A 24,173-nucleotide genomic window follows, 5' to 3' on the forward strand; every position below is an offset into this window, starting at 1 on the left:
TAATTCTCCAACACAGTCCCCTAAAACGTGATCAAGGCATGAAGCACACTGGCTATTCATTAAAAGTCAAGTACAAATAAGACACATGCTGAACTCCATAGCACACACACAGACGTGATGATACACAAGTCCAAATACGAGGAATGGATAGGCCACATGGCCTCAGAAAGAATGATGGGGAGTACTTTTAATTGGAATTAGTGCAGACAATGGACTTCTCTCCTCCCTACCCTATGTGTCTCTCATATTTTGGCATCTCGTCAATGTGTCCAAGGATGATGAGTAAGGTGCCAACTAAAAGAAATTGTGCTTGCCACACCGCCCATGATCAATAATGGCAGTCAATTAGTGGCCAATGTAATGATGTAGTGAAACTATACTCTATGATGGGTTGGGCTCAGAAGGAGACATCAGAGAAGTGTAAGCCAATGAGAAAATTAACACTTATGCATTCTATATGTATCTTAAAATATTAACCAATGCTAACCAATTATACGTTTGTAACTGATATCGTATTATGGCATCATTGCATACATATTTTTAGTATAAAATCTGCTCACACTCATTGTATGTCGAGAGCTAGTTGTATGCTGTCCCAGCCAAGATTCTGTGTTTTGAATAAAGCTGGGTTTTACTGTCCATTTGAGTACGCCGTTATTGAGGATTGTTTTTTACGCTAGTGCAGCAATTTGGGCCCATCTCTCCATTTGGTAGCAGAGGATGGTTCCCTATGTGTTTTGCAGACTATCGAGGATTCCTCGCCGTCACCCTTGGACAGCGAGGGTGGCTTGTGGAGAGCGTAATACCGCACATCTAAGTAGAGAGGTTGGCAGGTACCCTCTTTGATGCAAAATCCTGCCCGGTCTCCCAGGCTGACCCACTGGGCACGGAGGGTGGAGCAGGCAAATAGAGGAGACTCAGCACCAAAGACCTCAGGGGATCCATGCTGTGCGTCTAAATGCAGTTGTCAGACCACACGGTCCACCCATGACATACCCGCCACAATTGCCACAATTGCGGCACCCTCACCAAATGTTGTTCCCAGCACATATCCAGGAGTCCTTGATACTGCAATTGGCAGGCCCTTTTGAATTAAGTGACACCAGCAACATGGGCCACAATGAGTGTGATGGTTAAGGGATTTATAAGTGTACATCAACGCCGTCGGTCCTCTAGATGATGTAATGAGGCAGATGAATATGCAGGTTTCACCTACTGCCAATACTCAGATGAATATGCAAGTACCAATTCCTACCTCTACTCCTCACCATTACCGGACAGGTGAGGAACAATACCAGCTGAGGCAGCCCTAATGGCCCATGAATCTAGGAGTGAGAGACGAGACATACTAAGGCAGGATCCAAGGAACAATACTTTGAACAGTCAATGTTCAAAGTATTCTATCATGGATAGAGGAAGGGTGCCTCAAGTGGTCACAAAGGGTACAACATGCATGTTAGAATTAGCTAAAAGCTCAGTAAAAAGCAAGAAATTAATTCTCCAACACAGTCCCCTAAAACGTGATCAAGGCATGAAGCACACTGGCTATTCATTAAAAGTCAAGTACAAATAAGACACATGCTGAACTCCATAGCACACACACAGACGTGATGATACACAAGTCCAAATACGAGGAATGGATAGGCCACATGGCCTCAGAAAGAATGATGGGGAGTACTTTTAATTGGAATTAGTGCAGACAATGGTCTTCTCTCCCCCCTACCCTATGTGTCTCTCATATTTTGGCATCTCGTCAATGTGTCCAAGGATGATGAGTAAGGTGCCAACTAAAAGAAATTGTGCTTGCCACACCGCCCATGATCAATAATGCCAGTCAATTAGTGGCCAATGTAATGATGTAGTGAAACTATACTCTATGATGGGTTGGGCTCAGAAGGAGACATCAGAGAAGTGTAAGCCAATGAGAAAATTAACACTTATGCATTCTATATGTATCTTAAAATATTAACCAATGCTAACCAATTATACGTTTGTAACTGATATCGTATTATGGCATCATTGCATACATATTTTTAGTATAAAATCTGCTCACACTCATTGTATGTCGAGAGCTAGTTGTATGCTGTCCCAGCCAAGATTCTGTGTTTTGAATAAAGCTGGGTTTTACTGTCCATTTGAGTACGCCGTTATTGAGGATTGTTTTTTACGCTAGTGCAGCAATTTGGGCCCATCTCTCCATTTGGTAGCAGAGGATGGTTCCCTATGAGTTTTGCAGACTATCGAGGATTCCTCGCCGTCACCCTTGGACAGCGAGGGTGGCTTGTGGAGAGCGTAATACCGCACATCTAAGTAGAGAGGTTGGCAGGTACCCTCTTTGATGCAAAATCCTGCCCGGTCTCCCAGGCTGACCCACTGGGCACGGAGGGTGGAGCAGGCAAATAGAGGAGACTCAGCACCAAAGACCTCAGGGGATCCATGCTGTGCGTCTAAATGCAGTTGTCAGACCACACGGTCCACCCATGACAGGTCGTGCAACGAGGATCCCCAGGCTCTTCAGCACACGCAGGTTCTTCTGTACCTGACCCTGTGTTCAGAGTCACATTCACGTAGCTCCTCTTTGTTGGCCTCTTGGCTTTATATGCAGGTTTACACTTTTCTGGCTTCTCCTGGTTAGCATCTTGGCTCTTCCATAACATGTCATACCTCTTGCCAGTCCTTGGTCTTGCTGCACTGCTTTGACTCAAAGTGAAACCACCTTGCGGTGGCCTTGCTCATGCTCCACCTGTCTATGGCACTCTTTCACACTTGCACTTTTTCCTAAATGTTGTTTTCATATGGGCACTTTCACTTTGGGTCTCCACTGTTATTTGCTTTGGCCACAAATGTTTTACTCAATTCCATATTCAATAAGCTTAACTGCAAGATTCCTTTCAGTTCAGTAGTCAATGTGCATTTGTTATGCTAAATTTCAAGTTTTCCTTTAGTTCGGTATTCAATATGCATTCAATATGTTTAATTTTAAGTTTCTATTCAGTTTGGTATTAAATATGCATTCATTACCTATTCACAGCCCGCTAGGAACGCCACAGCTTTTGAGTACCTTTACCCAACACTCACTTGTCCTTGCATTGTTTCTGAGCAGCTCCTGCTGCTTCTTTCCTCTTTGTGGGTCGGCGGGCCAGCTTATCTGAGCTTGCATATCGGGGCCTGCCAGGCACACGCTGGCAGCTCTGCTGCCTATGTATGGACGCGGACGGTGTCCTGCTTTCTCCTGTACTTTTGCAGCTCTGGCTGCTGATTCCTCGACACAGAGGCTCCCTCTCTGGGCTGCTGGATGGCACCCTGGCTCCTCCACAGGTCCCACCACAGCTGCCTGCTCCTGGAAAAAGGGTCCCCTGCTGGTCTCTCGCTCCCCGTGTCTCCTTTTGTTGTTCTCTGGCTCTCTCTTTATACATCTTCCACCACTTAACAGGTTGCTGGTGTGGATCCTTTGTTAGGTTGGCCAGACTATAATTAAGGGGATATACCTGACTCTCACCATACTCTGCAGGCATCTTCCTCGTCCCAGTACCAGAGTGGTAAAATGAAGATGTAGGGCCTCATTACACGTTATGCGGTAAGGGATTACCGGCACTGGTAAGGGCACCGGTGCCGGTAATCCCTTACCGCCCTACTACGAGGTCCCTCAACGGGTCCCGTCCTTAACGTGTGGTCAGACCACACGTTAAGGACGGGACCCGCTGAGGGACTTCAGAGCAAATAACGGTACCGCTAATAGTGGTACCGTTATTTGCTCCTTCCCCATTCCCATTGAGCCCTGTGGGGGCTCAGTGGGAATGGGGAATGGTTCCCGGAATGGGGACTTACCGGTCTCGCAAAGGTCGGAATAGACCGGTAAGTCCCTATTCCGGGAACTCGGACTCCGACGGCGGTAGGGGGTAGCCCATAAAGGGAAATGAAGGGAGAGGTCTTGGAGTATCCCATAAAGGTCGGGGAAGGGTTAGGTTGGTCATCAATAGAGAAAGAAGGATAATATGTCTCGCCTGTGGGTATCTGTGATTCTGGAAATGCATTGGAGGGACAGGTCTTCCATGTCATGTCCTGTACTTCCTTACCTTGTGTGTTCTGTGTTGTTTTCTGCACAGGAGTCCAGTTGGGACTCCTGGCAGTTCAGCTCTTCCTCTTTTTGTTTGTGGTGAACAGAGACCCTTAGGATACCCCTATGGCACCCATGGGTGGGGGTACAACCCTGTACCCCTAGTGTATATTTTTGGGCACCTGTGGGTGACCCACATAGCAGGGTATGGGCTGGTGGCAGCTCATGCTGAAGTTGGCACGTGCTCTCATTATCCTCCATTTTGGGATACCCAGGCCCTGCCATAGGAATCAGTGGATTCCTTATAGGGGACAAGATGGCCCATGTGGCCTCTTGGTTTCTATTACCTGTTACCTTGTTTTCCCAAAGTCCTGGGAAGCCCTGACTATGTCCCTTCCCCTGACTGCTGTTGGGTGGAAGAACCATATATGGTATTGTGGGGAAGTCCAGGACAGACTGGCTGGAGCCTTCCCAATGACTGTATATTGTGGGTACACCCTTGGAGTGGGACCTGTGTGAATGGAGTGTGTGACCAATATGCACTTCATGTTATGGGTGTCTGGTTTCTGTGTGTGTGACACAATGAATGAAACAGCCCTCCCTGAAACTGACATGAAAGCAGTGTGGTGTGCTGAAAGGCTGGGTGCTTGCCCCAATCCACATTCCTTGTTATGGGTGTCTGGGTGGAAGTGAATGGCCTGAATGCACTGTAAGCCTCATTGGCTGCCTGCCTGCATGGATGCCCTTCTGATTGATTGCCTGACTGAGCTTGGCTCAGCAGTGTGAATGAGGGACAGATCTGTATATCTGGGAACCTCTCACTTACCAAGATTTTTCAGAAGCTGAAGATGAAACGTGAAGCTGCTTATCCTTGAAGCCCGGCTGGAAGAAGAAGAATTGCTGCTGCTTTCCTTTGACGAAATCTGACAGCTGTCAAGTGTGTCGAGGACTGATCCGAGCTAGGAGACCTCTTCCCGAGCTACGAGGGAACATTATAGAAACTCTCCTAACTCAGGTACATTGGGGTAGTTGAACATTTTAACCAGGAAACAAGACTATTTAAACATTAATGGACTGGGCTTGTTAATACTATTTATTACAGCTTGCCCAGGTGGGGGGGGAGCCTCAAACAGAACTGCATCTAGATAGCTGGGGTCAGCATTCTGCCATTGTATAACCCAACTTGTTTACATTCCTATACTCTATGCTGATACAAATTGCTGTGGATTTGTATGCCATTATAACTGTCAGCAGTTGATGCATTTTAAAGGCGTCCATAGCTAAGTGTGGTACCACGTAGACATTGTATATATTTGCCATATTAGAATTGCCAGGGTACAAAGTAGGTTATTAATTAATATATATATCTTGAACCTTATTTATATATAATGAACTTTGTTAGCACATAACATAGTGTGTGGAAATTCCTTTGTGGGGGGCTTGGGGACTACACTGTACTTAAGAACCAGCCCACATCACCTCCTGAGAGCTTAAGCCTTGGTTGCTCGTCAATTGCTACCCTATAGAGAACCTTGACTGGGGTGCTCTTTGGGTCTACTCTGCCATATAGAGGGCAGGTGTACAAATAACCCCCTCCAGTCCAGTCTCTACAGTACCCCACTCCCAATCTCAGAGGACACTCCACCCAGGTGATCTTCCTCTCTTCTCCACCTCCAGGGTCAGGATCCAAAAGTAATGGTCTTTCCCTGGCCACCTGAGAAGAGTTTCCAGGGGGGCTAGGAGCAAGGCTACCAGCAGGTCTCTCACAACAGCTGTATATTTATTTATGTTAATGATTGTTGGTGCCATTTTATTTTATTGAGGTGTAGCATAGAGCAATAGAGGTGTTTTGTTGTATTAGTAGAAGGGGGAATTTGAGTTGTTAATGACCAAAAATGGTTTAGAGTGTGAGCAGTGTTTTTGTGGTGCTGCCTAGGAGAGGGATTTTGGGCCATGTGGTCTTGGAGGGAGACGTGGGTGTGTTAATGTTGTGGAAAAATCTTTTAGGGGAGGGGTAGGAACAAAGGAGAGACTAGCGTGAGCGAGTGTTGAAGCAGGGTTTATCGATCATTGGTAAATTGTGTTTTATATTGTTATTATGGCAGACACACCCATTGCCCATTTGTGTAAGTCACTTCCCAGATACAAAGACAAGATACATAAGTACCATGTGGGTAAAAGATACAGCCGGCAAGATGTTTATGCCATGGCCTCTAGACAGTACTCATTCCAAAGAGGTGTTGCAACACATGTGCACATATTTGCATGCAGCACATAAGGGAAAACAATTACAGAACAGATCTGTGAGAAATGTTTGAGGAAGAGGTAGCGGAACCAAGCAAGAAAGAATTAATGCTTACCCAGCATGACAAAGTGTGCACACCGCCCACGGCTCCTCCTCCTCCTCTACTGAACAGTGTCCCGTCCTTGACTGCTCAGGGACTATACCCATTAAAGGCTGTTACAGGGTATACCCACCCTAAATATTTGCCCCCAGTGTATAGTGATGATGACAGCATAAGAGGAGAGAAGGTGAACAAGCAAAGACCATTGTAGCTGCAAACTGAATATGACATGCAGTGTAATTTACAAGCAAAGCTAACAGAAGCAGAGGAAGAAGGTCATGGAGTGAGGGGCATGCAGGGAGAATAGGGTGCGACAACAATTGTGTCAGATAACTGGATAGAAGGGCAAATCATACTTAAACTTGATGGAAAAGACAGACGATTCTAAAGAGAAGGTGTTAGAAAATGGAAATAGACAGGAGATAGAGAAAGAGAAAAGGGGGAAGGAGAGAGAGAAAGAGAAATAACATGGAAAGAAGAGAGAACGAGAAAGAAAACAGTCAAAAGAGAAAGGAAAGGAGAGAAGGATAGAGAGAGGGAGAGGCACCGGAAGGAAGTTGATGACATAATTAGCAGGCATACATTGACTGACAGATAGAGGGAAGACGCTACAAGAAGGAACAGTGACAGCCTAAATAGGATTAGAAGCGATAGCATGAGTAGAAGAGAGAATTGGAGGACGTCTCCACAGTATGGGTAGGAATGTATTGGAGGAGATAGTAAGTGGGATGTATGTGAGGGAGTGCCTTAGAAGGCTAGAGTTTGAGGAAGAAGATGAGGATGAAGATGTGGAGGAAGAGGAAAGACAGTTTTATTGGGAAGATGACGATGAGAGTGGGAGGAGGAAGCAATTATGAAAATAGAGATTGATTGGGTACAGCCCTAGAGTCCATTAGGTATCCATTGCTCCTAGAGAGATGTCCGATGAGTCCAGAAATTAACACACCATGTGTAATCAGATTAAGAGATCTACCAGGTCGTAAAAAGGTTTATATAGCAGCAGCACCAACGAAGAGAAAGGGTGCGACTGACAGTCTAAATAGGAGTAGAAGAGATAGCACGAGTAGAAGAGAGAATTGGAGGAGGTCTCCACAGTATGGGTAGGAATGTATTGGAGGAGATAGTGAGTGGGGCGTGTGTGAGGGAGCCCCTTAGAAGGCTGGAGTTTGAGGAAGAAGATGAGGATGAAGACGTGGAGGAAGAGGAGGCAGGGAGGCTAGAGCCTCCCTGCCCCCTTGAACCATGAGGAGAATCAACCTCAAAACCTTTCTCTTTGCTTCTGCTTTTTCTCCTCCTCTCCCCTGCTGACTTCCTGGCTGACACTGAAACTGCAAGGTTACCTGGCCACCCTGTGATCTCGGGTCCAGGTCCCCCCACCCACCAGTCGCACTGCTGCACTGCCTTCCTGGCAAACCCTGCACTTGGGGACAGTTTTCTGTATCCCTACAGTCCCACTACCAGCACTGACACCTGATGTATGCACTTACCCTTGCACTTGCCACCTGCTGGCCGTACTTTTACTTATTGTTTATTTATTTTCTGATCCCATGTACTGCACTGTCCTCTCCCCTTTTTCCCCCGCACTTCTCCTCCCTCCCCGTCCCATGCGCCTGCGCGATCTGAATGACACCTGGCCTAGCAGGATTGTTGTCTGTCTTCCTCTGTTTCCCCTCCCTTGCCTCGTCGCACCTTGAAACACTTGTGTATAGGCTCGTTTTAAATGCCATATCATATCATCATATCATACCCATGTGCAGAAGAGGATTGACACAATTCCCATTATTGCAGAAAGGCAGAGGATTAATACAATATATACCCTGGCCCCAGACAGACATACATAACTTTATAGATAAATTGCTGTCACTTACAGCGGGCACAGGGAAGTGGATTTATGAGTTAAAAAGGGAGACCGCAGGCATGACTTTGGCAGTAGGAGACATGAAAAGCATGTTTTATGCCATATTGGGTGAGCAATCAAAAGACATTTGGAAACAGGCAGGGTAGCCTCCGGTGAGAGTCCAAAATACGAGACGTGAAGGTGTCAATGATACACAATAATGGGGAAGAGAATTCAACACTCTCCCCCAAACCACAGAAGCCGAATTAATTCGACCCTCCCACCATGGTTGGCACAGGTACCTGATAGATAAAAAAAACAGGTCACCACGTGGCAGCCAGTGGGGGGGGGAGAGGAGTTAGGGAGAAGTTGTGGATAGATTATGGGATTTTAGGAACACTGGATAGAGGGTAAGGGAACACCTAGGTTGGGTAGGAAAAGGGTAGTATCAGGGGAAAAAACCCTAACCTAACTAGCTCTATTCTCAGTAGCATGTAATTACCATGTACATTGAATTCCTACAATAACCACGCACCATGCATTTCCTGCCCACTAGTACCAATAATAAGCACACCTTGATACGTGTACTACAGTCTACCTAATACATGAATAGCATGACTGGCTAAGCAAGATGAACACACACAGATGGGAATCTTCCCACAATGATAGACAAAACACATGGCCCACAGGGCAAGCAGAAGCAACAAGTACAAACACTAAACATAATCCGTAAATCCCAAATGAGGTTGTCACATGGCTTTGACATTGAACATAAAGGATGCAGCCTCCACGTCCAAATCCCGAACCCCTAACTGGTTAACAGCACTGGTTAGTGGTAAATTGCTGCACACTAAGACCTGAGCTCCCAATACTAAAATGGGAAAAGAACATGCTTGAGATTTCCCCTGGTGAGTATGGACACTTGTATAGGCAGCACTGAGCTCACTTTGATTCATTGATAACGTTGTGTCAGAGTCACCATGCCCCATGTAATGAATGCAAGTTCGTGTGATAGCTATATTATAGTTCAGAGCGCATACACGTTCCACCCCTTGAAAACCCTTCCAGCACTTATCTGAGGTCTGTGAAGCCCCACGAGACTTCCCGGACGAAGTCTTATACAGCAAAAGGCAGCCGACAGCGTCCTTTCCGCCCAAGCTGTTGAATTGTTTGTGCCGTTAAGAAACGCTGGAATCCATACACGGGCGAACCTCTCTTTCCTGCTCCGACGCCAGCTCCATGAAGAAACAAAATAAGCCACACCTGCCACGCGCCGTTGTCCCGTAATAAGCTGTCCTCAATCAATGTCAGCTGGCCAAACGTGTGCACGGCTACCAACTGAGCCGGTCAAGTGGCACAGCGAGTAGAGCGCTCGCTTTGACATCCGTGCAGAGCCTGCTGACAGGTTCGAATCCCGGCAGGGCCAAACTCAGCCTTTCATCCTTCCGAGGTCGATAAATGAGCACCACACACCGTGGGTAATAATAAGTAGCGCTCAGTTACCTGAGGGTTTGTAGCACTATATAAATGCGAAATTATTATTATTATTATTAACTACATATTTCCCAAGCGCTGCCCAAGCGCTGCTGGGAATTGTAGTTTCTTTGTCTATTCCGTGCCCTTAGCCCTTTCGGAGCCCTCTGCGCACCCCTCTCCTACTCCAAACCTTATTCCTGACAGACGGGCACCTTTTAACAATTGTCAAGCAGACGTTTGGAGGGAACTCGGAATACAATTTCTAGACACATCAGACAGGAGCGCAATAATGACATGAAAAATGGGGCCAGATGAAGACCCAGCTGCTTACATGCACGACATACAAGAGAAATGGTGTTTAGAAACAAAGGAAGCTTGGGATGAAAATATAACAATGTTTTACCACATTGTATGTCAGGGACTCCAAAAACAAGTACAAAGGCAATTAAATATAATTGTGGGGATTGAGTCAAAACCATGGTCCGAGATACAATTGAACATTGTTCCTCATTGTCGATTAAAACAATAGAAAGACAGAAAGAAGGTTGAGCAAAGAAAGGTAAAAGAAACAAAGCTGGTACAAAAGTAATTGTCAATACTGCTAGTAGAAGGAGCAGTATTAACAAATGTTGGGAAAACCACTGTGGCAGGAAGCACAACAAATGCAGCCAGGTTTGAAAGAAAATTTAGCAGGAAGAGGAGAATATAATTATTAGCCCCTGGGGTGGGGCTTTCTCTAAACCCCCTCCACCGGGGGAGGGGGTTTAGAGAAAGAGGGTTGAATTTCAAGCACCGCAGACAGGAAGGAGGGTTTAATGGAGGACAGCCACAATTTGGGGGTGTTGGAGCACAGTGCTGTAAATATGGAAAAGTGGGACACATTGCATGGCCTTGTAGCAGTAGGGGAGGAATGCAACAAAGTTGGCAGCAGTTTGGCCAGAAGAGCAGGGGTCCGTATATCCTCCATGATATAGCGCTACTCAACAGGATTACTGTGTCCAAGATTACACACATTATTAGCCAACCCATGCACAGGCTCAACAAATACAGCAAACACAACAGGCAGAACAGCTGCAAATACAGCAAACACAACAGGCAGTACAGCCTCAGATGAAGCAAGCACGCGTACAACCACAAGTACCACAGAATACAATAGCACAATGGGATGCAAACATATTGCCGTAAGCACCGCCGGCACCGAGGGTAGGTGGGGTTGACCACGAGCATCAAGACTCTTTCTTTCTTGGTTGACATTTGGGTGACAAGATCCTGTGTTAGAGAGAGAAAGTTCTCAATGGATGCACTAGGATTTTCTAGGGCTATGACAACAGTTTCTTTTTACAGATAAATTGACCATAACAATAGAACATGAGATGCTATGCCAGCTTTATATTCTCAGAAAACACTAGTTAACATATTGCGAAAAGACTTGATGAGCAAATTAAACATGACCATTTCTTTCACTGAAAAGGGGATAATATGTTCCACACCAGGTATCCATTATGTGAACGTGTAAGAATTTGTAAAGGCAATGTATGGCCAGAAAGCACAATGAGGGGTGCCACTAAACCCTGAGGTTTTCCTTTGTGAGGTACAAGTGGTATTGGCATAGATTCCACAAATACAGAATAAATTGTTGAGATTACCCACAGACTTTTTGTTTAGACCAGAGGTACTCACCGATGTGGTAGAAGGGCAAATTATTGCAATTACATTAGAGGAAGCGATAGTGAGAGAGAACATAGTGATATTGCATGCAGTTGATTATGAAGGAGTAACCTGGCGCACAGTATTGTGAGCTTGACTCAGCACACCACACAGACTTGCTGACTTGGCTGATAACAAACTGTTTGAAGATGATTTTTCAGATGACGAGGTGATGTTCAACACCTGTATTACCTATCAGTTGAAAATAGAGTACAGATAGGTTCCCCAAACAATATTGCTGGTGAGAAAAGTACCATCATTTTTGTCAAAGATGCCGAGTTCATTGTGGACCAGCAGTGCATATGATGTTGGTATATTAAGAGGAGTAGGAGTGGTCAGGATAAAAACTGAAAAAAGGTGCCATTCTACCATGGGTAAAACAGTATATCACGTCAAAAGAAACTGACAAAGGTATCTATGAAACTATTTCTGCCCATATTGCTACAAGGTATACTAGTGCCTTCAGAATCTTCATAAAATACGGCAGTGTATGCAGTCTAAAAGGCGACAGGGGGGGGGTCTTTGAGATTTATACATGATTTATACCCTTTGAACAATATTGTTGAGGCAGAATTTCCATTGTTGCCAAATCCATCCACAATATTATGTAACATACTGACTATGGCCCAATGTTTTACCGTGATTGACGTGAAAAATTCTTTTTTCTCCATCCCCCTGCATAAAACCTAACAATATTTGACCGTGCTTACCTATCGCGTTATCAGGTTGCATCGCAGTCGCCTCACAGTGTTTTCGATAGGGTGCTTCAGATGGACTTGGGAAATGTACAGGTGGACAGCACAGTAATACAGCATGGGGGTGAATTTCTAGTTTGCAGCACCACATAGGAAGAGTGCACGACGGACTATTGACAGTATTGGCTGAAAAAGGGTACAAAGTAGACAAGGAGAAATTTCAAAAGTGTCAGGAAGAAGTATTATATCTAGGACAGATAACAACAAAAGAGGGGAGAAAGGTGACACCTGAAAGAGCAGAAGCTATTACCAGAATGCCCCAGCCAGAGACAATAAAAGTGTTCCAGCAGTTTTTGAGATACTGCAATTATTGTCACATATGGGTCTTTGACTACAGCACATATGTTTGGCCCCTTTGAGAATGACTGAAGGAAGCACAAAAAGACAAAAGTGACATTGCATGGACAGGTGAGATGATAGGTGCCTTTGATGAATTAAAAGAAGCAATACACACAGCTCCCATGTTAGGATCCTAGATATAAGGAAGATGTTGTCATGATGCCTACCCCCGGACTTCCGGATCAAGCCCATCAGTCCAGAGGGCAGACATCCAGCCCATTATTGGAACCCACAAAGCCCCGGTTAGGGGCTCTATGGATTCAGTCCTGGCGCCATAGGCGCCAGGCTCATACAGTCAAACTTACCTCATGCAGACCATGCCGCAAGGAACTCAAGCATTGGCCTTTGTGAGGCCAGGGAAGGACTACCTTTTTTCAGGGACTATTTTTTACTTGGGTGTGGTGCTTGGAACTATTTACCTGGGACTACTTTGGAAGCTATTTAAACCACGCCCGAAGAGCAGAACACGCTTCGCGTTATTCTGCATTCAGCAGCGTAATGCTCACCGTGCCTACAGCCAGCATCCTGTTACCTGCAACGCCCGCTCCGAATCTGGACCGCATCCTGGGAAGAAGGGAAGAAAAGGTTAGAGCAAGAACTTACCTTCTAATCCTCATCGGCACCTGAATCCACCGCATCCCTGCACAAGGAAAAAGACTTCGAAAAAATAAAAGCGTTGCACCGCTAGCAGCTGCGCCGCACCATATTTACCAGTCTTCACAGCATCTACACCATCCGGCGCAGCTTACATCTCTTCGTAGCTGCATTCTCCGCACCTAGAGGAAGACAAGAAAAAACAAGGTGAGCCAAGAGCAAACCTAGACAATCTTGGTTAGCGCCAGGCACTTACTTGATTTGCCGCCCGAGGCATAAGTCTTTCGGCATCCAGCATCTTCTTACGCCGCACCTGTAAAAGGACAAAAGCACTTGGTTAGAGACATTTAGCATCATTATTTTCTACCGGACAGTGCTGGGTAATACAGACTCTTACCTTAGCGCGACCTGCTGCCAATCAGGAGAATTACTTTTGGACCAAACTGCAAGATAAATAAAGGAAAAGGGAAATGAGTGAATAGCAGACATTGGAACACTAAAGACTATATAATTACGGCTCCACGCCACATTCTCAAGAGCCCTATTTCGTCTGGAACTCACCCTATTCCTTCGATCCAGTGGAGTAACTGGCATTCTATGTGCCCCTGCAATCAGCGCAGGATGGAGAGCTCATCATTTCCAGCACTAATGTGAGGACATAAAGGAAATATCGGAGGTGTTCAGTGGGAACGAATTGGGTGCAGGTATCCTCGCAATCCGCGGATGGCTAACTCCCTTCTATTGTTTTCAGGAAACTACTCTTACGGCTCAAGCAAACAAAACTAGGAGGGCCAGTCGAGTCAGCCATCTCCGCCCTACGAGTCACGCTGGTGGAGACCACTGCTGTTCAGTCCCGTTCAACGCCCCTGCGGGAACCAGGTGAGCGTAACAGAATGCGAAGCCTTAATACAAATTCCCACCTGGGCATTATGGAGACCTCAGAAACTGACCAACTAGCCGAGTTACTGGGAGAACTCAGGGCCGAAGTGCATTCCGCCCGCCAAGAAACCAATGCTCTCCGTAGAGAGCTGATTGTGTCTAAGGAACGCACTGACGATCTTGCTAGGCAACTATTGCAAAACCAAGCTGGGCAAACACCCCTACCTGGACTCGGGGGTACCCCAACTCACGCTCAAACAAGTAACCCTGTGCAAGTACTTTTACCAGGAAATATTCCCTTAGCACCACCTGAACGCTTTGCAGGGGACCCAAAAAGGTTTGCTGTGTTTATGAACCAGTGCTGCTTGCATTTTCTGTGTAGACCAGGAGCCTTTCCGAATGACCAAGCAAAGGTAGCCTTTGTTTTATCTTATCTCAGCGGTAGGGCAGCAGATTGGTCAATTTCACTAGTCAATCAGGATGACCCTCTTCTTCGGGATTTCCAGGGTTTTCAATTAAGCATGGAAAGACTGTTTGCCCGACACTCACAAGGACAAGCCGTGGATAACAAACTTTTGTCCCTACGTCAGGGTAACCAGGATCTGTTGACCTACATCACAACCTTCAATAGGTTGGTGGTGGAAACCGGATGGCCAGAGGCAAAGCGGATCACGTTATTTCATCGAGGACTTCGAGGTGAGCTCAAAGACGTTTTAGCACAAGTGGTGAATCCACCTCAGGAGTGCTCTGAATATATAGATCTGGTGGTCCAGTTAGATCACAGACTTCAGAATAGAAAGACTGATCGAGCTAAATTCGAGAATCAGGTATTTGTTAAGCCCAAGGATAATGTTACCCCCAAGGAAACAGATGCATCAGAACCTATGCAGATCGGGGGGGTTAAGGGACCTCTGACTCAAAAGAAAAGAGAAGGAGATGGCAGTTTCAACTGTGCCTGTACTGTGGATCTTCGGGACACTTCCTATGGGATTTCCCAGTAAAACCACCCAAGAAGGTGGTAGGAGCTGCTGACAAAAACCTCAAAGAGTATGATTCGGGAAACGACCACGCCCGACAAGCATAGAGGTCCACTTGCCGAGCATGAAGAAGGATGCTCAGACCTCGCTTCTCATCATACCAATGGTCCTTATTGATCCGAGGCAGCCATCTCGTATGCATGCAGTAAGAGCATACATTGATAGCGGAGCCATAGGAAACTATATGGATCATGAATTGGCCTCAAGGATGAACCTACCTCTTTGCAAAAAGATCGCAACAGAGGTCATCACAACTGGCGATGGAACTGAAATTGCCTCTGGAACAGTAACTCATTCCACTACAGAGATGACGCTGTTGGGTCAAGATGGGCATCGAGAAAGTATTGTGTTTGACTTAATCAAGGCCCCACAGTTCCAAATAATTCTGGGAATGCCATGGTTGGAAACGCATAATCCTTGTATTGAATGGCAAGAAAAGAGAATGACCTTCCCGGATTGTGTGCACACTTGTTATCCAAAAAAAACTTTGAACAAAAGCCTGGCCTCAGTCACGAATTCAACTACTCAGTTACCTCAGCAATACCTAGACTTTCAGGATGTTTTTCAGAAGGATCAAGCAAATACGCTACCACCTCACAGATCATACGATTGTCAGATCGGTCTCATACCAGGTGCCCAAGTTCCATGCAGTAGAATTTACGCCCTTACAGAACCCGAAAACCTTCACCTTCGACAATATTTGGATCAATATCTTGCCAATGGTTTTATTCGCCCATCCAAGTCCCCAGCAGCCTCAGCATTATTCTTCGTGCCAAAGAAAGAAGGTGACCTTAGAACGTGTATAGATTATCACGCTTTAAACCAAATTACGGTAAAAAAGCAATACCCGCTGCCTCTTATCCCGGAACTACTGGACCAAGTAAAGGATGCTCGTATCTATACTAAGTTAGACCTCTGAGGGGCATATCACCTGGTACGTGTAAGAAAAGACGATGAATGGAAGACCGCCTTTCGCACCAAGTACGGATTGTTCGAGTATCAAGTGATGCCTTTCGGGCTGTGCAATGCACCGGCAGCCTTCCAGTTTTTCATGAACGATGTTCTTCGAGAACTCATGGACGTCTGCGTCGTTGTTTATATAGATGACATCCTAGTGTACTCTTCCTCTGAATCAGACCATGTTAAGCACGTTCGTGCAGTCCTTGAAAAACTACGCCAGCATAAGCTATATGCGAAATTGGAAAAATGCACTTTTCACTCTACAGAAGTGGAATTCCTTGGATTTATTCTGACCCCAAATGGAGTTGGAATGGACTCTTGAAAAGTGGACGCCATCCTTAAGTGGCCTTCACCCACCTCGGTTAAAGAAGTACAAAGCATGCTTGGATTTGCTAATTTCGACTGCAGATTTATCCCTGACTTCTCACATATTGTACATCCCATCACAGCACTCTTGCGAAAGAACAAAAGCTTTTCATGGACAGAAGAAGCAGAAAGGGCCTTCTAGGATGTAAAACAAAAATTCACGTCTGCACCTGTCTTAAGGCACCCACGTCCCGAGCTTACATACGTTGTTGAAACAGATGCGTCCAGTTTAGCCATGGGGGCTGTTCTTTCCCAGAGGGATCCTGAAACTGGCCAATTTCATCAAGTAGCATTCTGGTCAAGAAAATTTTCGGCACCCGAATTAAACTATGCAGTTACCGACAAAGAACTATTGGCTATCAAGTCTGCATTCAAGGCCTGGCGGCATTATCTTCTCGGTGCTAGGCATACCATCACTGTAATCACTGATCACAGAAATTTGCAATATTTAAAGACAGCCAGAGCCCAATCTTCACGTCAACTTAGATGGGCCTTATTCTTTGCGGAATTTGACTTTGTGATTACTTATCGACCAGGTTGTAAAAATGGTAAAGCAGATGCCTTATCTCGTATTGGAATGGGAGAAGCATATTCCAACCCCGAACCAGTGCCTATCATTTCGGAGAAAAGAATCCTGGGCATAACAACTCTACAAACCTTGGAAGACATCCATTTAAAGGTCCAACAACTTTTCGATCAGGCAGCCTTACAGGACCGGTCGAACAAAGGCCAGGATTATTCAGTTAACGATCATCTACCGTACTATCAAGGTCGTCTATTTCTACCAAACAAAGAATTACAAGAATTAGTTATTTCCAATTACCATGATGCTCTAATTGAAGGACACCCTGGAATCGCAAAGACAGAAGCCAAGATTAAAAGACAATTTTGGTGGCCAACTGTTCTGATCTTGATGGTCGTGCAGATTATTGAACCTCCGTCCCCAAGTACCGCACAGGCAGAAAGGATACACTGTCTGTGCAATCTTTGAGGCCACAGGTGTGTTGAGCCGTCAATCAGGTAGCAGGAACGCCGGAAGGACCCCTGACCGCTGCAAGGCAATAGTTAATGGTCAAACAGGAGCAGTGCAATTGATACGGGTAGCGGGTAACAATCAGTATTAACAAGGCTTACCCAGGAGTGTTGCAAGTGGGGTCCTAAATGTGGTAAGAGCCACAGATTGTTGGTAGTCGTGAAAGAAGCGTTCTGCACGGCTCGAAGGTGGGACACACCTGGGTCTGATGTAGATGGACCAGTAAGAAAAGAAGTTCAAAAACCAAGTTCCAAGATTCTAGATTCAGAGAGGATGATCCAGAGGTAGTCCAAGAGAGTTCCAAGGTCAAGGTGCCAGGGAAAACAAGGTGGAATCCAAGAAACAGAAATCCGAGGGGCAGGCAAGACAAATCCAAAGAACAGTCCGAGGTCGCAAAATCCGTGATCAGAAACAGGTAAACCAAGGCGCTACACAATCCTCAAGAGATCAGCTGTGAAGCGCTGTACCCACGTTGCCAAGATGCTTTTAAATTGATTAAGTAACCACGTGATGTGTCTCACGGACGTGTGAGACGTGACGTGATCACGTGGTCACGGGACGCTGGATGTTCATTGCCGTGGGAATCTCCGTGGGCGTGACCAGCCGTGAGCGCGCCTCCATGGTAACTGCCAGCGAAACAAAGGACGGTAGAAGCCGGGGCTACAGGCTGGTGTCCTCCTACGCCAGGCAAACTGCTGGTTCTTTCTATGTGCAGGGACTGCTCTTGTTGTTAGGTGTGGTGTGGGGCTTGTGGTTGTGTGATTCTTAATGGGGCGAGCAACGGGAGACATGACACCAACCTGGTGAAAAGACGTGAAAACATTTGTGATGTCCTGTGGCATTTGCGCCCAAAACAAGACCTTGAAGAAGAAACCAGCTGGCCTGTTACAACCTTTGGACACTCCACCCACACCATGGCCACCTTATCTTTAGATTTTATCACTGATCTCCCTCCGTGTAACGGATTTAACACCATCCTCGTCATAGTGGACCTTTTTTCCAAGATGGCTCATTTTATTCCTCTGAAAGGGCTACCTACAGCCTCGACCTTGGTCAAGGAATTTCTTGAAAATATAGTTTGAATACACGGATTTCCTTTGGTATTGGTCTCTGATCGACATAGCGAGTTTATTTCACAGTTATGGAGAAAATGCTGTCAATTGGCTCAAATCAATGTGAGGCTTTCAACCAGCCATCATCCCCAGACCGATGGTCAGACGGAGAGGACCAACCAAACCCTTGAACAATACCTACGTTGTATGTTACACCAAACTGAAAACAACTGGAAGGAAATCTTATGGATAGCTGAATATGCATATAACAACTCTTTGCATTTCGGAACCGGACAAAGTCCCTTTTATACCATATATGGGCGTCACCCTCGGACCTCCGAACTTGACTCACCTCAACACTTAGAAATGCCCGCAGTGAATCATCTACACGCTGCTATTACACAAGCCTTTGAAAGAGCAACAGAACATTTGAGACAAGCTAAAGAAAGATACAAGAAAACTGCAGATCAACATAGAAGTGAAGCCCCGCATTATAAGATTGGAGACCAAATTTGGTTGGCTACGAAACACATACCTTTAAAGGGAACTCAGACCTTTAACCCTAGATACTTGGGACCTTATACTATTAAAGCTATTAGCAACCCAGTGGCCGTTAAGTTGAACTTACCTCCAACTATGCGTATTCACCCCGTCTTTCAGGTTTCACTCCTGAAACCAGTACAACCCGGAACATGACTAGCCAAACCACCAGGCCCCATCTTAATAGACGGGGAACCCGAATTTGAAGTTAAAGACATTCTGGACTCTAAAATGGTCAAATCAAGACCTTTTTACTTAGTCGACTGGAAGGGTTACGGCCCACAAGAAAGGTCATGGCAGCCTAGCGATCACGTTCATGCACCCCGGTTGGTGAAGAAATTCCATCAGAATTTCCCAGATAAGCCAGGACCAGAGAGAAGGACAACCTTAGGAGGGGCTTTGGAGAGGAGTGCTGTCATGATGCCTACCCCCGGACTTCTGGATCAAGCCCATCAGTCCAGAGGGCAGACATCTAGCCCCTTATTGGAACCCACAAAGCCCCGGTTAGGGGCTCTATGGATTCAGTCCTGGCGCCATAGGCGCCAGGCTCATATATGGAATCAGTCCTGGCACCATAGGCACCAGGCACATACAGTCAAACTTACCTCATGCAGACCATGCCACAAGGAACTCAAGCATTGGCCTTTGTGAGGCCAGGTAAGGACTACTTTTCTTCAGGGACTATTTTTTACTTGGGTGTGGTGGTTGGAACTATTTACCTGGGACTACTTTGGAAGCTATTTAAACCACGCCCAAAGAGCAGAACACGCTTCACGTTATTCTGCATTCAGCAGCGTAACGCTCACCGTGCCTACAGCAAGCATCCTGTTACCTGCCACACCCGCTCTGAATCCGGACCGCATCCTGGGAAGATGGGAAGAAGAAGAAAAGGTTAGAGCAAGAACCTACCTTCTAATCTTCATCAGCTCCTGAATCCACCACATCCCTGCACAAGGAAAAAGACTTTGAAAAAATAAATGCATCGCACCGCTAGCAGCTGCGCTGTGCCATACTTACCAGTCTTCACAGCATCTACACGATCCGGTGCAGCTTACATCTCTTCGTAGCTGCATTCTCGGCACCTAGAGGAAGACAAGAAAAAACAAGGTGAGCCGAGAGCAAACATAGACAATCTTGGTTACCGCCAGGCACTTACTTGATTTGCCGCCCGAGGTATAATTCTTCGGCATCCAGCATCTTCTTACGCTGCACCTGTAAAAGGACAAAAGCACTTGGTTAGAGACATTTAGCATCCTTATTTTCTCCGGACAGTGCTGGGTAATACAGACTCTTACCTTAGCGCGACCTGCTGCCAATCAGGAGAATTCCTTTTGGACCAGGCTGCAAGATAAATAAAGGAAAAGGGAAATGAGTGAATAGCAGACATTGGAACTCTAAAGACTATATAATTACGGCTCCACGCCACATTCTCAAGAGCCTTATTTCGTCTGGAACTCACCCTATTCCTTCGATCCCGTGGAGTAACTGGCATTCTATGCGCCCCTGCAATCAGCGCAGGATGGAGAGCTCATCATTTCCAGCACTAATGTGAGGACATAAAGGGAATATCGGAGGTGTTCAGAGGGAACAAATTGAGTGCAGGTATCCTCGCAATCCACGGATGGCTAACTACCTTCTAGTGTTTTCAGGAAACTACTCTTACGCGTCAAGCAAACAAAACTAGGAGGGCCAGTCCAGTCAGCCATCTCTGCCCTACGAGTCACGCTGGTGGAGACCACTGCTGTTCAGTCCCGTTCAACGCCCCTGCGGGAACCAGGTGAGCGTAACAGATGTTTTCCTGTTTTCACATTCAAATGGATTTGTGATGACAGTTGTTTGTACACAAAAATCTTATAAGGCATGCAAACCACTAGCATTTTATAACAAGGTCTTAGACCCAGTAATTAGAGGTCATTACACATGTGGGTAAGGTTTGGCTGTAGCAGCTTTTGCATTTGGGAAGTCGTCCACTATAACGATGGGCTTCAGTTGCAATATATATTGAAAATGTTCTTTTTGCCATTCTTGAAAAGCTCAAAAGCACATTGACTACACATAGTATCAGGCTACGAGGTTATAATATGAAATCCATCAATGTAAATTGTGGGGTGCAGCATAGTCAATCATGCAAGATTCATAGGAGGACCAGTGAGGGATGGAGATAATGTAAATTACTGTACTACCAACACTTACTATTATGATGATGTGCCTAATGTCAAAGAAAATGCCTTAGGAGGGGGAATAATTCTCTTCATTGATGTTGTATCAGTGATAGATCAAAGCAGCAAAGAAAGGCATAGTGGGATGGCAGTGGTGAGGGCAGAAGAGAGCGAAAGGGTTGAGATAGTGAAAAGTGCAAGATTACCAGCACATTTCTCAGCAATATTGGCAGAATTAGTAGCCATGATTTTAGTGCTTCAAAAGCATAAGGATGGGTAGGTAACAGTGTATTCCGATTCCACCTGCGTGACGTCAACGGTACACTGAGGACTGTCACGTTGGAAAAAGACGAGCTTCCAGCATGTAGACGGCAAACCAGTACAGGATGCGCCATTGTTAGAGAGGTTATTAGAAGGACTTGAATGTCCCTCTGTGATCGGTGTGGTGAGGTGACACATACAAGAGGTGTAGATATGACTTCCATGGCAATGAAGCCACAGATGCAGAAGACAAAAGACCATCACATTTCCCTGAGATATTAGACATTACAACTGCCCCAAACAAATCTACACATGCACGTAACATGGTGATGAAAGAAGGTTTTAATACACTGCCAGTAACACAGATTCTAGAGTTACAGGGACATACGCTACAAGAAGAGCAGGAATTGTGGAAGAAAAGGGGGAGCTCATTATCCCCTGAAGAGCAAATTTGGTGACAGGGTAGCAGAAGGTAATCTGTCATGCCTGTCAAGTTACTCACAGTAGCGATAAACAGCTGCACTACCCAGCACATACCGCAAGGGAGTGTCTTGCAGCATCTATTTCGGAGAACTGGTTCATCCCGAATCTGAACGAGCATGTGGCCAATTTCATTGTCAACTGAATAATATGTCAAAAATGCACTGCTGGTAATATGTTAAGAACAGTGAAAGGAGCAATAATACCCCATCCTACTGGACAATTTTTGCATTCGCATATCGATTATGTGGATATGCTTCAAACTTGTAATGGCTACCAATCCATGATAGTGGTAGTATGCCCCTTTCCTCGCTGGATAGAATCTGGTCCCGGCACACATACAGATGCCATATCGGCTGCAAAATTCCTCAAATGAGAGGTATTTCTGAGATGGGGTGTGTATAAAGGCCTCTGTTCTGACAACAGACCGCATTTTGTAAATGAGGTGTTTGAGCACATTGCATCCCTATTGGGAATAAGACACGCATTCTTATCTGCCTATAATCCCCAAGCAAATAGAATTTCCCAGCACCAAGACAGCCTTTTAAAGGAACAAACTGACAAAATGAAAGACACTTTGCACAAAAATTGGTTGCATTGCCTTCCTGTGGCTCTTTTTTACCGTACTCAATCAGCCAGGCTCTGATCACCACCTGACACCACATGAGCTGGTGACAGGACGTAGAATGAATGTCCCAATTGCTCCTCCCACACAGGTCTGAACAGATGTTGAGAATTCAGCAACATTGTTTGGTAAAGAGATGCATGAATATTTGATGACTAAATGTCTGAAAATCTGAAAATCTGATAATCTCCAAAAAGGTGCGGGCAAGACAGGGGGGGCTCAGCAAGAATCATTGAAGATTTAAATTAACATTTTGACCCTGCTAGTTTATTAAAACCTCTCCCGCTATATCCTGGAGAACAGGTCCTCTTTTGAAATTTCACTAGAAAGGGGCATAAGCTAAGGTTTGAAGGCTCATATACGGTTGAGATAGCAACACATTAAGGTCCCAATTCTCAATTTGATGCAGTGAACGTGCTAAAGAGCATGATTCACTGCACCAAATCAGGACACTCAGGCTCCACCACAACTCTCAAGTGGGCCTGGACGTCCTCGTAGTGCACGACAGTGCACCTTCAGAATTGCGCCTGTTTTTTGTATAATGGGCGCAATCCTGAAATCTCAGCAGCATTGTTTTAAAATAACGACATATTTGTTATTTTACAAAAGTGCTGCCGAAAACACAGGTGTATATGAACACTTTCCTATATACCAAAGGAAGCAGCTTCAATGTTGTATCCTGCAACGCGGAAGCTGCTTACTTAGGTGTACAGGAAAGTGTTCATATACACACGTGCAGTGTATATGAACACTTTCATATACACCAAAGTAAGCAGCTTCAACGTTGTATCCTGCAATATTGAAGCTGCTTACTTTGGTGTATAGGAAAGTGTTCATATGCAACCGTGCAGTGTATATGAACACTTTGGTGTAAATGAAAGTGTTCATTCATATACACCAAAGTGAGCAGCTTCAACGTTGTAAAATACAGCGTTGAAGCTGCTTGCTTTGGTGTAAATGAAAGTATTCATATACACCTGTGTGGTGTATATAACTGGTTCAATTACCTGTTTTCATGTGTACCGACATGGTTGGCGAATGCATTCAAAATAGTACTCGCCATACTGGTACTGGTCCTGATAGCTCTATGTGTCATGAAAATAGCCCTGCACCAATGTAAAAAGGCTAGAAAGAAAGCACTGGAAATTACAATAATAGTAAATGTGGTTGATCAAATGCACAGATATACCCAAACAGATGAACTACTCCGTATGTATCCAATCTAATGACCTTTGGACCTCCTGGGAGAATGTTTGAATGTCCTGTTGACCCCCACAATTACACCGAACATTAGGTAGTTTGTGCAGGGGATGGAGACTGCTGCTTTATGATATGCTGTCCTGAAGAATACGTAGCACAAGGAGGTAGCCTGAGGGGGTGGGGGGTTCCAAAGTATGGCTACCAAAGGATGGCTATAATGGGATGGGCAGCAGTGTAGGAGTGCTCAGAGATTCTACCAGAAGGGGGGGTGTAATGTGGCAGATGAATATGCAGGTACCACCTACTGCCCCATGTCAGATAAATCTGCAAGTACCACTTCATGCCCCTTCTCCTCACCATTACCGTACATATGAGAACAATAACATCTGTGGCAGCCCTATCAGCCCATGAGTTATGGGGTGAGAGACGGGACAAACTAAGGCAGGATCCAAGAAACAATACTTTAGTCAA

The sequence above is a fragment of the Ambystoma mexicanum genome, chromosome 1p (assembly GCF_040938575.1).
Source record: "Ambystoma mexicanum isolate Mex_15411 chromosome 1p, UKY_AmexF1_1, whole genome shotgun sequence".
Lineage (NCBI taxonomy): Eukaryota > Metazoa > Chordata > Amphibia > Caudata > Ambystomatidae > Ambystoma > Ambystoma mexicanum.